General features: G+C 29.4%; 1 protein-coding gene across 5 annotated transcripts in view; it reads right to left on the bottom strand.

Moving 5' to 3' along the window:
- Positions 1-19,201, bottom strand: part of LOC142322444 (orphan steroid hormone receptor 2-like) — a 90,534-nt gene that overhangs the window by 50,022 nt on the left and 21,311 nt on the right. For 2 of the 5 annotated variants that reach the window (XR_012755852.1, XM_075361539.1), the window contains exon 4: positions 7,014-7,190. The exons of 1 other annotated variant lie outside the window; for it this stretch is intronic. The gene's annotated coding sequence lies outside the window, so the exon portion shown is untranslated. Of the gene's footprint in view, positions 1-81; positions 171-7,013; positions 7,191-19,201 lie in introns of those variants that run through there. 2 more of the 5 variants (XR_012755854.1, XR_012755855.1) reach the window with 2 other exon arrangements.

The following is a 19,201-nucleotide window of genomic DNA, read 5'->3' on the forward strand; positions in this document are numbered from 1 at the left end:
TAGGTTAAGAATGTTGTACGGAGAACAACTTTCATAAAAAAAAAAACTAAGCATAAATATATTGCATAACGCTTAACTCACCCTAGCTATAAAGTCATTTTAGTAGATAATGCCACACTTTGCTGTATTACAACAAATAAAAATAGTTTAACAAATAAAACAAATTCAACCACAAACAGGCCTCAAGTCCACGGTCCACCTACTCCGTGTGCTACGTTCTTGTTCTTCTGCAAGTTCATTTTTCTACAAAGTATATTTTAGAGCAAAAAATTCTGACATAGGATAAAGTCATTCTTTTTTAGATCTGGATAAATAATTTTCATAATACTTAATAATTTATAAATACCATCAAAATACAAGAACTAACCGAAAATGTACAATAACAATAGCCTACAAATTTTTATTTTACTGTAGAAGAAAAATAGAGATAACCACCAATTCTATTTTTTTGTAAGTAATAATTTTTGTAATTACAAGTAATGACAGGCTTATTATATATAATTAAACAATATTTGCTTATTTGCTTAATCTAAAAGTATTAACAAAATGGTGTTTTAACAGTTGTTAAAACTGCAATTCGACATATTCTATTTACAAATCTGTGGAATCCAGATGAAAGAATCATTTAGACTTCTCGCCCCAAAGAAGAATTCATCGAAACTTGATTAAAATTTTAATTAAATTTTATTAGTTTATTTATGAATGAGCTATAATTGAATACCTTCGTAAAAGCTCTTCGTAATAGCTTCGTAAAAGCTATACTATTTAACTTTCAAACATTCTACCTTAGTACAAGTGATGAGTCCATTAAAGATTTCTAGTTTCTTACTTGGTCTCTGATTGACCACTTACTTTGACATTTAACTGAACCCCAATAGGAACTATAAGATAGATAGTATAGCTGAAATTTACTCTCGGATCACTCTTTTATTTATAATTTTTATTTTGTAGCTTTCATTATTTTTGCATTCTACAATTATCTATTTTTTGTAAAAATAAGGTAGCTGAAATCATCTCTTAGGTGCTCAAAGAACATATGGACCTCAGATATGATCAAGAAAGTATTGGATATAGTCATCCAATATTTCTATCACTGATATCTAAAACTTTAGTATGCATTGATTTAAGTTAGAATCAAATATTTTTATTGTATTAGTATACAATGGTATTATTAGATGTACACTTTAATTACTACTCTTACAAATTATTCAGGGGCTAGATTAAACATTTGATGAAGATCAACCTGGAGTCTTCTTAATACAAAAAATATTATAAGACAAAGGGAGTAAACCACGGACATTAATGAAAACATAGAAGAAAACTCTACATAGATAAGGTAGAGAACAATCTTGAAAGAGAGGCAGTAGTGAAGATCTGTTATAATAGCCTGTAAGATAAGTATAAAAAGAAGTTACATTTGACTCAGACACCGTATGTAACTATGCTAATTGAGTTATAGCAAGCAACATGAGACAGCTTGGATAAATTTGAAATTTCCCTCAATAAAAATAATGTTCAGATATCTTAAAACAATCACTATGTCAAAATTTCAAATAATATCAATATATTCAAATTAATCCTCATTATAGCTGACATGGAATCAAGGAACATGGAATCATTATAATTTGTTGAACAGATTTGATATAACATATAAAAGAGCTAATAAAAATCACAAAGGAAATAATTTTCATAGAATTAAAAATAAAAAACTCTTACCTGATTAGATGTTGATACAAAATAACTACAATGGTAACAAACTTGAATTTAAAACAATCACTAATAAACAACTAAAATGCACAACCAATTTACACTAAAACCGGGGTTCATATGACACTATGATTCAAAACATACACACAAACCTGTGCTTGTGCCTCCTAAATTTACACAATTTCCTCCCCTCTTACAACAAATGAGATGTATGAATACTATTTACTATGGATGACATGGCCTTACTTTAAAAATGTTGTATATCAAAGCAAATTAATTTATAGCTTTTAGCATTATACTCAACTATAATATTTGAATAATGACAAAAGTTGAATTAAAATATATATATATTTTAAAAATATATTAAAATATATTGCCCAACAGCACAAATTTATTAGTGAAATATTTGAGTATTTTATTTAATCAAGCAGCTCATTGATTTAATTATTTGAAAAAAAATTTAGCATTTTTGGGGTCTTATCATAGCTCTTTTGTATAGCTAAGTCTTATCCTAGCTATACAAAAGGGGGCGAAGGAACCGTGTGCGTACTAAACTTCATGAAACAACCTATGAACAACTGCTACATAAAATATGTTGTCATTCAATGCAAATTTGTAGAAATACTATATTTATTCTTTTTATTATTTCATATGAATAAAAATAAAACAAATGTCAAATTCAATAAAGAACAAAACTAAGAAATATTAGTTAAACCAAAGCCAGTTTTCACATATGGATTCAGCTGTGTACACAGATGTTGTTACTGATACTGTTATGTATGTAATGTGAATGGGTTGATGAACCTGGCAAAGATCCAAATTAATGATTAAATCAGCACTAGTCCTAAGAGTTATGGCTGACCAATGAATACAGAGATAAGTTCAAGATCAAAGAATTTACTTTTATCTAGAGGCATATTTAGAAGTTAAATATGAAATTAATGAAGGTAGTACTAAGGAGTAAGATGAAGAAGGCCAGATAGTTTGACAATTGTTTTGACAATAGAGTTGCCCAATAAGCCGTGTTAATGGTTTTAGTCAATAAGTAGATAATTAAGGGATTATGTCAAGTGGATAATACAAGAAGAGAAGAACTGAATGAAAGATGCAAAACCATGGTGGTACAGTTATACCAGTTGTGTAAATATGAAATGGAATTTTTTATAGAAAATACCTGTTTATTGTATGAAAATGATAAGAAATATTTTACTCAAAATATTGTCCGTCGCTATCTATACATTTATCTCATCTCTCTGACAATTTATGAATGCCACACCAAAAAAAAATCTTGCTCCTTTGAGGCAAACCAGTCATTGAGCCATTTTCGTACATTTTCATAAGAAGTGAAGCACTGCTCAGCAAGTGCATGTCCCATCGATGCAAATAAATATTAGTCGAACAGAGCCAAATCTGGTGAGTAAGCTGCATGCAAAAGTATTTCCCAAATGAATGCCTCAATCATTTCCTTGACTGGTTTTGCTGTGTGTGATGGAGCAACAGCTTACAAGGTTTTAGCAGCTCATAATAGATCAAACCCTTCTGATCCCACCAAGCACAGAGCACTTTCCATAGCAATTTGGCCTTGAAATCGATGTCAATGGTTCACCTGGAGTTACCCATGATCTTTTACAGTTAGCATTCTCAAAGTACTCGTATATAGACTTTCATCACCTGTTACAATTCGATGGAGAAATGACTTTCTTTTGTACCTGGTGAGCAGCATTTTGCAAGTGGTTTTTGGTTTTCTTACTGTCTTTCATTCAGTTAATGTGGAATCCATTTTCCCATCTTTTGAATCTTTTCCATGGCTTTCAAACATATGGAGATGGCTTCTCATGTTACATTTAATTGATTCACGAGTTGTTGTTGCGTTTGAGCATCATTCTCATCCAACAATCCTTGCAATTCGCTGTCTTCAAACTTTATCAGTAGTCTTCCACGTTCTTCGTTTCTCACGTCAAAATCGCTACTTTTGAATTTTATTTTGAACCACTCAAAGCACTGTGATTTACCAAGAGCATGCTCACCATAAGCTTTAACAAGCATTCGATGCGATTCTGCAGCAGTTTTCTTTAAATGGTTAACAGAAAATCAATGCTGTCCACAAATCGTAGTTTGTAGGTACAAAACTTGACATGTTCAACGCTAATTAAGACTATGGTTGTATGAAACTTGTATTGTTGTGAGTTGAAAACCTTTGTCAGCTGTCAAAGAAAGAAAGTGGCGCCAATGATGCAATTTGATGGTAACTACATTGACAGCTAGGGCCATCTATGGGCAAATTCCAGTTTTGTGTTTATATAACTGGTAAGTACACATAAATGTGCAAACAGAGCTTACTCTTTGCTTTGCAAATAATTTATTGTTGCTAATTAAAGGTGACTGAAGTAGAAACTGGTGTTTCAGATTTGTTGAAGTCAAAGATTTTTTGGAAGTCAGGAGAGAGTATCCAAAACATATACAGGTATACAGCTCAAAAGCATTGCACAAAAAGTGCATACTTTAAAATTCAAAGGTATAATATTTTATTGTCTATATTAGTAGGTGGTAACAATTACACAAAAAATTATTTTTTTATGGATTAAATCTGCTATTGCAACTGTCTCTTCAGATATGTTAATTTGCACAAGGGCATAATTTGAATATCATCCACTAGTGCTGCAAACTAAAAGGTGTCAACTTGGTTTATTGGTGTTTTGTATGAATTTGATCAGTTCGGTTCAAAAATAATATAAAACACATCCCTGTTTACAATATTATGTTCACTATACAAATTTGTAATTAGGTAAAGATTAATGGAATACTTTAATTTCAATTAAAAACCTGCAGTCAAAACGTACTGCGCATAATGCATAACATTTACATATAATGAAAAGATGGGTAGAATAAGAATCAAACAGAATTTTTAAATCTTTTTATAAGTACTTCATGAAAATTAAATTACATAATTTTATAAGTTGTACTCAACCTTTGTAATATAATATGCACAGTAGAGTTTCTATTAAAATGACTCACTGCAATGCTCTAAAATCCTCTTCAGTTTCCCTAAAGATTTTAGGTATGATTTTATTTCAGGAAAAGTCTCTTTTATAAGAATATTTTAAAAGAGCAACCACGATGAGGGAGTTGTTAAATATTTATACTGTAAGTAATGTTTAATTTTTAAATATTAAGGCACATGTATATTTTTTCAGATAGCTGAGGGTTAGTTTAACCTTTCAAATACTACCATCATCTGTTATACAAAGCTTCTGTAATGCTAGAGAAAAGTACCAAGTCAAGAATTACATCAAAGAAGATTTATATGCCACAAACAGTTGCCTTCCCTCTCCAAAGGATTCAATACTAACTAATAATTGATGCATCATTCAAGTAAATACATGTACTACAAAATTAATGTTCATGAACATCCACAATTTTCAGAATAATTCATGAACTAATCAAGTTCATGTTCCAGGAATTATTTACCATATAATATTATACCCATAACAGCACTTACAAAAGGTTATTGTTCTAATGCTAGTTGACATACATTTTTTACAATATAAAATTTCTTTAATATATTTTATTAATACTTAGTGAATTACTGGTTAATATTAACATACAGTTCAGATTATAATGATATAGTTGATACTGTAAATAATACAACACATTTAAAAAAAAACAATAAATACATCTTTCCTCATTAATTAACATGTTTCAAAGAATTCTTCTTTTTTTTTACTAATTACAGTTATTTTAATTTTTAAGACATAAATAAATGTAAAATAAATTATTTAGTGTTTATCTCATGTAATTAAATATCACTGATATATACTACATTATTGTTTGATATAACATGAATACAACAATTCATACTAATTTAAATCAGATATTAAGTATGTTATCTTTAAAATCGACAAACATTTTAGCATCAACCATGTCAAATTTACAATAATGATATAATTTAATCTACTGTTAGATTTACAATTAATAATATCTATAGCTGAAAGCTATCATAGGATAATAAAATAACTAAGATTGCCAATTTTAAAACAATATTGTATGATATTAGATTGATAAGCACTGAGTAAACATAGTTATCTAGCAAAACAATAAATAAACAAAAATAAAGCAAGATAATATAGCAATGGATCAAAATAGTGCAGTTTACTAATCACAGAGCAAACTCCTGCATTATCAAATCATCAATAGAGGATTTATACAATCAGTTAAATTCCTCCATTTAATAAAATGCCTTATTCATGAGCCATTGTTTAAGACATCCTTTAAATTGGTACAAAGGACTTTACGTTCAAAGGTAAATTATTACAATACCTAATGCCCAGGAATAGGTGACTTTTTTTTGTTTTATTTTAGTCTTTCTACAACAATAAAGAGTTATGTCAAAATCGATCCCATATCTTGTACTTAGATTACGTGCAAGGTTCTGAACAATATATTTTTAACTTTAGTTTTGTATAAGACACTGAATAAATTTATCTTTCCATGAGTGTCATAATCCACATCCTAGAAACATCCAACAGCATATATCACCAGCAACTGCTCTAACTGCCTTTTCTACAGAATAAACACTATCCTTGGCTTTATTGTATTTCTCCATATATAATCTGTTGTAGAGCAGGTGGCTGTGAAATAATACAAACGATGTTAAATATTTATATACTTTGCTATGACTGGGGCAGTATAGTCCCATTCATCCACACATATCTGAGTTACTAGCTTTCCATAGTGTCATCTCTCTGAAAGTACCACCACCATGCTTTGAGAAACGTAAGGTATTAATTTCCTCAGAGCATAAATAATAAATAAAGTTTTATTTAATAGTCCAGTAAAAACTTCCTGTAATTATCATGGAAATAAATTAAAGCCCAGAAGTCCAGCTGAGGCAGTTAAATTATTTTTTGATTTTTAAAGAAAATATTAATAAATATTTAATATGTTTACATTATATGCTAATGTGACACGTGACTAATAAACAAAAAGTATTAGAAGAAAATAAAGAAATAAATAAAATCATGAAGAATTAATAATAAAAAAAATATTCAATTTTATAACTATTCATACAAAACAAAATAATAATTATACTGTCTACATTTTACTTGAACTACTAATTGAGTTTATAATTCAAGCACAGCTATCAACAAATTTAACAATTTTTGTTGACATCATTATGTCTACATCATCACATACCTGCACTAAGACAACATAAGACAATATCAAACATTCTATTCATTAATAAGCTATACACCAATTTTCATTTCACTGCAGAATATGAATACAATAAATCATTTAACTTCCCATACCTTTTTTTTTTTTTAACCTCCAGGACCACTGTTAGGTATGGCTTCAGAGGATGAGATGAATGATTTGTAGCATGTGTGAAAATGCCATTCCTGACCGGGATTTGAACCCGAGACCTCTGGATGAAAGGTCAAGATGCTACCACTCATGCCACGGAGGCCGACAAAAACTTCCCATACCTAACATATCCAAAGTATACTATAAATAAACTTTTAAAATACTTAGAAAATACACCAGATGAATACACATATCCACAAACATCTAATCAATTCACACAAGTCAAACTGAAAAATTCAATGTAATAGATTACCAAACACAGGTTAAAGACCACCCGTACATACTTATAGATAATTTGTTACATAAAATACAACAGAACCAAAATCACATCAACCAACAATCATACAAAATTGCTAACATTTTCAGGGAACTATGTTTCTATGTCTCTTTCACAATCATAGAGCAACCAAGCAGAACCCAAATTAAACTTAAGTAATTGTACTAAATAGCACAATAGGAAGCCACCCATAAATATAAAAAAATACATACAAGCACTGCGCAAACAATACAATTAACATTTACAAATCCATAGAAACAGGATCATTACTTAAATATATTAATTTCAACATGCAGATTTTATGCACAACTTACAAATAAAACATCTCAAAAACACACTCTTAATAATATAAAATTTACAAACATATTATACAGTGATAACAATATATTAGACATACACGATATGGATCAAATACATTATTTGATGGTAAACTACAGGAGTTTCCTAACCATTTTCAAATGGGCATCATTAACAACTGTAACTTCAATATAAAGGAACTGCATAATTAACTTTATAAAGATTTCCTGAAGGCACAACTTCCATGTTATCAGAAAGTTAGATTTTAGTATTTTTAAAAAGGATGATTTTTCTTGTTGATCGGTAGGTTATATTAATTCTAAGGTTTTTTTGTACTCTTTTTATTATTTTTTAATAAGCTATACACCATCCATGTGAAGTCTATTTGCTTTTTTAAGTCTGTAATTTACTTTTACAAAATTATCAAATATTTAATAATGAATAAAACTATTAATAATAATAAAAATAATCAAAATAAAGAGCAAACAAAACTTATATTCTATAAACAACTTCTAAAAATATTAAAACAAATAGAGAATTAAAAAGTATTCTATATTAAAATTGTAGGTTATAATTCTGAAGCTGATATTCTTTTCATTATTACTGGCCAGACTTTATTAAATATTTATATTTATTAAGTGTTAAAACTCACATTGCTGATGATTTATAATTAAAATTCTTAGTCTTGTATTTAAAAATATCACTGTTTGAAACAAGGAAAAAATATTATACTATGGTATAAATTATTCTATGCATAAAATAATTTGTAAAGACCGATTAAAATTGGTATACATAAAAATAAAATGTTATCATACAGAATAAAACATTTATTTAGATTTATTTTTTGTAAATGTATACCACAAGTATTTTATTGAAAAAAAAACTGAAATGCAAAAACCGGTGACTTAATACACTGTCATTCAGATCCAGCGGTCAGCTTTTGCATAACGCATTATACTTGTAACTGTAAGTGAACATGTACAATACATAAAAATTTTCCTGCAACAATAAATGAATGCTAAGTCATCTACTTGTCAGGACTACGTTATTTGGTGGGGTTATGGCAGAATATTACCGTAGTGGGAACCAAAGGTAGATTAGATCTCCGGTAGTGATAGTGTTCTTTTTATACACTCCTTCCTTTGATTCTCAGTTTAATCTTATACTTCTGCATTAAATGTCATCAGTTGGTACTAACTGCATCCTGATGTGTGCATCAAGTGCAATAGCTTCTGTAAAAAATCTCCATTCTACTAGCATTGAACAGCAATTAGCCGACTATTTTTTAATTATATTTTTATAACATCCATCTCCACCTGTTCTGTTACAGAAAAATTTCCGTTTTCTAATAAATACAAAACTTAAAACTAAACACCCAAAATGCATTTCCATTACAGAAATTGCCTTGAAAATCAATTAATTGAGTTCTTATTTCAAAGAATTTAAAAATAAAGATATTCAATACTTAACTGTAAAAAAAAATTAATATTATATAGTTTAATGCATTATTTAAGAAGCAATTCCCTGTTAATGAAAAAAATGAGAAATTTACAGTTAAAAGAATAAATAAAAGGAAGCCGTAGCTAAATCACACTAGATTAACACTAGAGTTAAATCATTAATAAAAATACAATTATCATATTCATTATCTCAGAAATTATATTCTTCTTCTCATTTATCTGAGCATTTTTCTGAGGAGTGTATAACCATAATGGCTGTATGCGACAATATAAAATAAATCTGCTATTCTTATCAGTACATAATATTACATTACGTAGATCCAGTCAGGAGTGTTTTGGTAAGTTGCTCCATGAATAGAAAAAAAACAGCCCAGTATTTGCCTGAATGAATCAAGGGAAATTGATTACAGCAACTTCACAAAATACACAATTAATTATAAAATAAAAAGTAGTTTAATTTCATATTAATACTTAAAAATATAAATACTAATATTAAATACATGAAGACACTAAAAAAATAATTAAAATAAAACATAAATCACAAGTCAGAAGACATTAAAAAAAATTATTTTAGTACATATTTATATGTACACTTTAAATGGAGGTACAGAGAATTCTATTTTTTTTCTTTTTCAATTATTATTTAAAGTGTCATCGACAGAGAAATATTGTTTATATAAAAAATAAAATCTTTTAATTTTAACTTAAATAAATTGGTGGGAAGATCTTTTAAGTAGCTCGTTAATTCATTAAAAATAACAACAGAAGCATAATAAGGACTTTCTCATTAACTATTAAAGTTAATCATTAAGTATTAAGCACAAAAATCAGTTCACACAGGTCAAACACTGAAAAATTCAATATAATAGATTACCTAACACAGGTTAAAGACCACCCGTACATACTTATAATTTTTACTCCTTTACCATTTATACTCATAATTTGTTATATAAAATACAAAAGAGGACAAAACCACATCAAACAACAATCATACAAAATTGCTAACATTTTCAGGGAACTATGTTTCTGTCTCTTTCACAATCATAGAGCAACCAAGCAGAATCCAAATTAAACTTAAGTAACTGCACTAAATATTACAAAAGGATGCCACCCATAAATATAAAAAAAACACATACAAGCACTGTGCAAACAATACAATCAAAATTTGCAAATCCATAGAAATAGAACCATTACTTGCAAATCCATACCTGATACTAATAGCATTAATCACTTGCAACATTAATCACTTTAAAACATTAAGTTAATTGTTAAGTATTAAGCATAATACTTAGTTATATGAAAACAGTTCTGTTGTCTGATTTTTTATAGAAACTGATATTATAATTTTTTTAAGAACAAGCGACTACTCATTTAGCATACCCAAGAATCATCCCCCCCACAAGGCTTCCAGAGGAAAGCAAGGAAAGAGTTTTCATGTTAATTTCTTCACCAAACCGAATATACTATTGCATATCAGCATACTGAGCTCGCTGAAATGCAGGTAATATTTAGCCTTACAAGTGACACCTTCACTCCGTTTACAACACGGACTGACTGTATACTGAACATCAATACTGTAAGAAAAATCAACTCTGACCCATGTCCCACTGAGCTCAGGTGAAAAATTATAGTTTTAAAATTATAATTTTTAAATAAGCCTGTTATCATCTTGCAGTTATTTAAATTTTATTTACCAGAAATCTGCTCATAAAGCTTAATTTTTTACTTTGATGCCTATAAAAAAAAATAAATATCAATATATAGATGTTATTTGAAGAATACATGGATAGTTATAATGATATAATTGCAGTGTGTTTCATACAACTTTTTACAGAGAATAACACACCAAATTCAGCTGCAAGTAGTGTTGTGTGTACAAAAATGGAGATTATATTTTAAATAAAATCATAAAGAGTTTAATACATTTCTTTACACAGGAAGAAACAAAATTAAAGGTGAGATGAATGATTTTATTTCAACTGTAAGTGGCTAAAAAATAACAAATTAAGTTTAAAATTGAAGACCATTACTCAACTTCAAGTAAAGGTAATGCAGGAACGCAGTCGATGCATTATGGGATAGCACTCTTTACATAGGGATGATCTTAGAGCGGCTTGTCAGGTGAGATTTTTAGCAGTACATAGAATAAAGTTACATTACAAAAAAATCAGATGTCCATTTAATTGTTATAATAAATTTTTAGAGCACAAGAACAAGATCTAGGTAGGTCTTCTTTGGTCATTTTATGCAAGACATACTCTGCAGCCCTAATGCAATGAAATATCACACATACTATTAAAAAATTCATGTTGATACCTTTATTATTTATCTATTTTTAATTATTTGAAACTCCTAAACTGTTAATCAAAGAAAATTAACTGGTCTTCATAAAGAAATGAAAAACTTTTTTTATCATAATGTTTGCCCTTCAGAATTTTAACTATTTTAATTATAAACCTAGGATCTATTCAAAGAAATACCACTTTTGCTACTTGTATGCAAGGTCTAAAACAAAATTCTCATCTCATTTAGAGCAAGACCGACTTTGATTAATCGGCGAGATGGTCGGTAGATCTCGACTGCTGACTGGCTGTAAACGTTTATTAAAAAAAAAAAAAAAATTTAAAAAAGACAAAAAAATTTCTCAAAAGTATTTTATCCGTTTTTAATTGTTTGTTTCTTCAGATTCGAAAAAGCTTTCAAATTACAAAATCGTGACGATATGCTTTTCAGTTTAAAATTTTAACGTCTCTTATATTTTCATTTCACCAGCAAACCGAAAAACAACTATTCAGCAATTTTACGTTCCTTAAATTGAGAATTAAATATTCAATTAAAAAAAAACCTGTCGAAATTACTAGTTAAAAGAAAAAGATCCTTATAATATTTTTTTAGACTACGAAATATTGAAGTCCTTAATTTCTAAACTAGTTATTTCCAAACATTTTTAACTTATTCATCCCTTTAGAACAGCTATTTTGTGATAAATTACATCCTCCTAAAAGGTAGCGACTGATCAAATAAGCAATCAATAATCAGGTATTATTATTCATATTTTTAAATCGGATTTAATCGTACAAAAATATGAAATAATATATCTGTATTAGTTTGTAATAGGTAAGAATCCTTTCGGTACAAGTAAATGTTGATTTTTTCACGTTTTTCAGGAACTCGAGATACGCACATTGTCTTGTTGAAAAAATAATTCTCTTTGATACATGTTTGGAATGTAAAAATATATTTTTTTTGTAAAAGCTCAATTTGTCATAAAGCTGTTTGAAATCAATAAATATAGAGTAAAATTTTTGATTTATTTAGGATTTATGTATTTATTAAATCTACCGACATATTTATGTAAAAATTTTTCGACTTTAACTTTATAGCTAATTACTAAAAAATATTTGAATTTGCCAACATAGCCATCACCTTCCTGTCGTTCAGTGTTCTCTCAATTTCATAGCGTTCCCAAAGGGGCGTAGACGCACTCCTTGAGGTGAATAAACTTCAAGAATCACTAATCTTAACCGTTCTACTGTTAAAAAAAATTATCAAGAAATCTTTCGTAAAACAAGTTTTACTTTTAAAATTTTGTTAATAATTTTTTTATCACAAAGCGTAAGCGGTTAGGAAACCCCTTACACAATTCTATCAAGTATTTTGTGAACGCACTTTTCTGTAGCCTATTATGTCTAAAATTTGAAAACTGTGGTTAACGTGTTAATGTGTCTTTTTTTCTATGAGTTGTTTTGCAAAAGCTGATTTCTTTGTGTTTTTCATGAGCGAATTAAAGAACGTACATTCAGTTTTTTAAACAGTATATACATCATTCATCACTTTTGTTTACATATAATGTAAATAAGGAAAGCAAAGTTCATTAGGAACAACAACGATGTTAAGAACAACCACTCACAGTATAGTATGCAAAAATCAGCATCAAGTAATTCAAACTTTATGCTCTTATTTTTCACTTGCCTACCTGCTAGGAAAGACATCTTTATTATGGCGGAACATAAAAGACCGGAAAAGAATAGAGGATGTTGAAATTCAGTATGCAAAAGTGGATACTGAAAATAAGTTGGGCTGATAAAACACGAGATTAATAGTTTCTAAGACGAAGAGGAGAGAAGAGGACAAATTTATGACAGATATTTTTGAGATAAATTAAACTGGTAGATTGTAATTAAGACATCGAGTTTAGTGAATTTGTTAATAGAGGACGTGTAGAGGATAAAAATTAGTCTATTTAGGAAGACAAAAACTGGAATTTATGAAACAGATAACTGAGGACGTAGGATGTAGTAATTATGTTGAGTTAAAAGGCTAGCACAGAACAGAAAGTAACAGATAATATCAAACCAGTCAAATGACAGATTAAAAATCTACTTTTCCAGGTGCAAGCACCTAACCCACCGGGTTAGTCTAGTGGTGAAATCGTCATAGCAAATCAGCTGATTTTGAAGCCGACAGTTCTAATCCTAGTAAAGTCAGTTATTTTTATACAGATTTGAATACTAGATCGCGGATACCGGTGTTTGGGTTTCAATTAACCACTCATCTCAAGAACGGTCGACCTGAGACTATACAAGACTACAATTCATTTACATTCATAGATATCATCCTCTGAAGTAAAACCTTACGGTGGTTCCTGAGGCTAAACAGAAAAAGAAAAAAGTGCAAGCACCTACAAGAGGTGTTTGTCAACTGACAAAGCGTTCGGCGTTTTAAAAATTTACTACCATACCTTAACAAACACCAACTTTCTGAACGCGAAGAGTTTTCTTAAGTAGATTTTGGAGGTTTATTGCTGATATCTCTTTCCAAACGAAAGTAATGTACATTTACTTTCGGTGTAGTGAAACGATTTCATGCGAAAGTTGTATTTTTTCGTTAATTACGGAAGATTTTTGAGGGTGGTGGACCCCAAAATCCTAACCGCTGGCTACATGCTTGCTTTCCAAGCCATAAATATCTATACTTATAGACTATAATTAATTGTTTGATTTCTTCACCAAAAGCGTCACCATTTCTTAACAAAATTAGATGGGAGCCTGAACGTGACATAATTAACGTTGTAAGCTGGTAAATAGAACGTACGCACACGTACTTAATTTGTGATAGATGCGTGTACACGCATTACTTTACATCGACTGTACAAATAAAACAAATAAATAGGGCACGATATAAGTGGTTCATTGATCTTTGCACGTATATCACTAGCTTCATATTGTTAACGAGCACTTGATTCGTCTGGTCGACTGCTTACTTACAGAGCGCGTGCGAGTGCAGCATGCGTGTGCGTGAACGTATAGTGTACGCACAATAATGCTGCCAACTGAAAATTTAAAAATTCTTTTCATTCTGATACACAGGTATATCGTATGTCGAATGAGTCACAATCAAGGTGGAAATGGTATTCTTAGTAATTTTTAAAAAAACAAGTAAAATAGGTCTGTGAATATTTGAACTTATTTCGGATAAGTAAAAATCGCTAGTTTTAACTATCTTAAATAAAACTACAAGGGACACTATGACTTAAACATTCCCCCGGTCGCTGCAACTGAATAGTGAGAACGTGCGTTCGAAAGTAGGGGAGGGGTTACACCGGCTTGTAATCAACCAATCAGTGTGAAGGAAACAGATATACAAGCAATTAAAGACTGAGTAAACCCCTCACTATAAGGAGTCATGGCCCTTAGGAAGTTATAATCTCTTTATTTAATTCATTTGATTTCTTTCACTGACGCGATCATATATTTTTAACGATGGCATTTTCTTTATTTCGGTAAACTCGAGTGCAAATCTGTTAACAAATGGGATAATGATTAACGTAACTGGTGATCACACTGTTTACATTTTTTGTAGCTGTTTTTATAAAAAAATTAGGTAACTAGCACAACTTTCTCCAACTATTCTATTTTTTTAAATGACTTAACTATTCTTCAACGAATTATTACTATATTTTTTAATTGTATGTTTTATAAAACGTAGCGATAATATATTTTAGTTATAGTTTTAGGAAATAGAGGAGCGTAAAAGTATATTTATTGGTTGTTCTGTACAAAAAGACTTAAGTACCGTAATTAAATAGCTAAATAGTGGAGAAAGAAATATTGTTAATTATACTCTTCTAGCAACTTCAGCACTTTTAGCGTAGTACACGAAAAAAAGATAATGAATAATGATCCTGGAACACACTATTTTCTCCGTTTTTTAAGTATAGTTAAAAGTTATTTTTAAACATACAATAAAATACATTTTCATTTATAAATTTTCATATAGTAATACAAAAAACAACATACATATATATATATATATATTAATTTACTAACATTTAATTTTATCAAATTAAAAAAATATTTTTATGATCATATGACGCATGTCAAATCAGTTATTAAAACAGTGTAATAGGAAAAAAAGAATAAAAAGATAAAGTACAAAATATAAATCAAAAACATTACAGTGTTCGTGCGTTTGTAATAATAATAGTTTAAAACTCAAGAAATACTGGCTCGATCTAAATGATTTTATTATTATTGTAATTATTTACTTTAAATATTTTAGGTGTAGATTTACTCAGATAACACCATTGTTGGTTAGCAGTAAGGCTTAAACCGTGTTTCGTATTTTACAGCGTCATCTTTCATGTAGTAAATACTGAATTGCAGACTAATTCGCGTTCTAAACCCGCATATAACACGTAGAAAAAAATTGCATTTTATTTTGGTATATCTTTGTTGAAATCAACTAAATAATTTTCGATTTAGTAGAGGATTTTACTTCACAATTTTATCGGTAGGAAAACGTAAATTTCGTAATGCAGCTAACGTAATATAAAATAAAAGAATTTATACTTCTTTTCTAGAATACGTATTTTTTAACGAGGAAATTGTATTCAAGTATTATTAAACCAAACCTTTTGATTATTATTTTGAAAAAAATTTAGGCCAGTTTTTCACAATTTTCCTAACTAGTTAAACAGTATATACTAAATTAAGAACACGTTAAATTTTTTCTCTAGCGATATTTTGAGTTATTTTTAAATTAAAAGAAAAGTACTAATTAACTTAAATATTAGTAGGGACATTAAATTAACGCTCCTTAATGAGAAATCTTTTGTAATACGAAAATAAAACTCACCAAGTCGCTGTTTTATTTAAAGATAAATGTTCTCGCGAGTAAAATTTAGTTTGTGTGATTTTTCGTAGGCAGATGAGTGATGTAATTTTTTGTAGCAATAAATTATATTCTGTATATGCGATTTCAATTTTTCTAAAAACTGCTAAGAATGGGTTTTATTTTCATGTAATCTTTGCGTTTCATACATAAGTGAAACAATGACCAATTATGGCAGTTTGTATCCAATTTGACATCATATCCATTTTTGACATTATTTTGAATAGTTAGAATTTGAGTTATTATTTGACTCATAGTATGTATTTGAAGATGTTTGTACGGCAAAATTCGTTTTAACAAACTAAGAATTCATTTATTTTAAGTAAACATACCAATTAACACGATAGAAATCTTAGAAATCTAATGGATTGCCTGCTTCTAGACGAAAAATACTTAGATTTTTAACATTTACATGATCGAAATGTAATTCTAAAAAATATTATTAATAGAGCAAAAATTAAACTTTTCTTTTAATGAAACTTCTTTTAATTTACAATGATACTTGTTCAATCAAAACGTTAAGCCGGCTGAAATTCATAGGCAGTTGGTTGCTGTGTTTGGTGATAATATAATGAATGAAAGAAACGTCCGAAAATGGTGTGAACGGTTTAGAAATAACAGAATTAATGTGCATGATGAAGAACGTTCGGGGAGGCCCTCGATAATCACAGGGCTTGTTGAAACGCGTCGATGATGAAATCAAAAAAGATCGTCGCTCAACGATTTCCAACCTGGCCCTTACTTTTCCTGATGTTTCAAAAGCTGTTATTGGTTGCATTGTTCATAATCATTCAGGCTTCAGAAAGATTTGTGCACGTTGGGTGCCGCACGTCTTAACGGAACGTCACAAACTAATCCGAATGCGATCTACTTTGGAATTTTTTATGTGTTACACAGAAAAAGGTGATGAGTTCCCTAATTCAATTGTTACCGACGATGAAATATGGATTCCTATTGCACGCCAGAGAGAAAACGGCAGTCAAGTGAATGACGTCATCCTCAGTCACCAACTAGACCGACAAAGGTCAAGCCACAGTCATTTGGAAGCAAACTAATGGCCACAGCCTTTTAGAATCGGTTTGGCATACTGCTGATTGATTTCATGCCACGTGGAACGATATAAATGCGAAACTTTACATAAGTTACGGCGCGCCATTCAAAATCGGCGATGTGGGCGGCTGACCGACGGCGTCGTCCTGCTGCACGATAATGCACGTCCACATGTTGCGGGTCCGACACGTGATTTACTGAGAACATTTGGGTTGGAAATTTACGATCACTCACCATAATGCCCAGACTTAGCTCCTTCTGTTTACCATTTGTTTGAGAAATTGAAAGAATTTTTGAGCGGTAAGCGATTCACGGGTGACGATGAACTTAAAAATGCTGTTAATCAGTGGCTAAATGGACTGGCGGCAGAAGAATACGACGAAGGTATATTGAAGCTAGTGTATTGCTACGATAAATGTCTTAACTTAAGTGTCGATCATATAGAGAAGTAGTATAAGGTATGTAGTTTAAGAGAAATAAAAAATATTTATAAAGTTTTCAGAACAAATGTTTTTACAATGAAACGGTCTTTACTTTAGAGATAACCTCTCATAATAAAACGAATATTTAACACATTGTTGATAATAGAACAGAGCTTGAACAATAGACATAATTGGACAATAGTCATTACAATATTCTGTCATTACAAACACAAAATTATATATAGACAAAGATCACATACACGCAAAAAATAATTTATAAATTTATAAAAAATGACTTAGCAAAACTAATTTAGCGCTTTATTTCATTAATTTATTTTCTACTGTCCTTTTCTATATTATGAAATAATGAAAAAGATGATACAAAGTGTCATTAATACATTCCAAAATCAGTTCAAAATGATTTATTATGTTATTTACGAATAATTCCTTAGCGTGTAATTTTACCTGAATTGTGTAGTTTAATGTAAAGAATAAATAAATATAATCTTATTCTGGTTAGTACATAATAATATATTAAATGTAGATAACGTCAGGAATAGGTAAGTAGATATTCTACCCCACGGTTAAATAAAGGAACTGTTGTAATATTTGTCTGAATGGATCAAGGAAAACCATGGTACAACGTTGATCAGAGTAGTATCACAAAATGAACAATTAATTATAAAATAAAATATAAAAATGGTTAAAGTTCATATTAGTTATTCAAAATATAAACACATGAATGTTATATTTCTTAATCTTAGAATATTAAGATGAATACAAAGAGACTTTTATATTAAAAAAAGATAAACAAAACACGATTCAGAAGATGTTAAAAAAATTATTTGAGCGCATATCTATGTAAATGTTGAATGGAGATTGAGAAAATTCAGGGTCTTTTTTATGTAAATCAAGAGAAAATATGAACATTCTTTTCACTAATTATTTGTAAATATTACTTATTAGTGTACTGTATGTTGCCGAAATGCAAGTTTTATTTGCTAGCTTTAAAATATTTTGCACTGTTACAACTTCATTAAGATACATAAGCAAATACAAATTCATAATGTATATTTACTGAGAGTGTAAATAATTAATCTAATCCATTTGCTTTATATATATATGCACGAGTATATAATATTTTATTTCCTTACTACAATTGATACAACAGTATTTAATTTCTTCACTGCAAAATATCTTTTACTGTAATTTTTCTCTCTAGAAATTGATAGAACATTAACTTATTCAGAACTCTAATTATCAAGATGCACGTTGCAATAATCAGAGCCATGACACCATGTTATGAATATGACAGACCAAACAATAATTACTGCATAACAATGTAGATTATTACATAATCCACATGCTGTAGTTTTACTGTAATAAATTTTGAGTTTTGTTTACACCTTACACATAATTCCAAACAAGGTACAGCACTTGTATGTTTATATAGA

Source organism: Lycorma delicatula, chromosome 3, assembly GCF_047948215.1.
Source record: "Lycorma delicatula isolate Av1 chromosome 3, ASM4794821v1, whole genome shotgun sequence".
In the NCBI taxonomy this organism is placed as follows: Eukaryota; Metazoa; Arthropoda; class Insecta; order Hemiptera; family Fulgoridae; genus Lycorma; species Lycorma delicatula.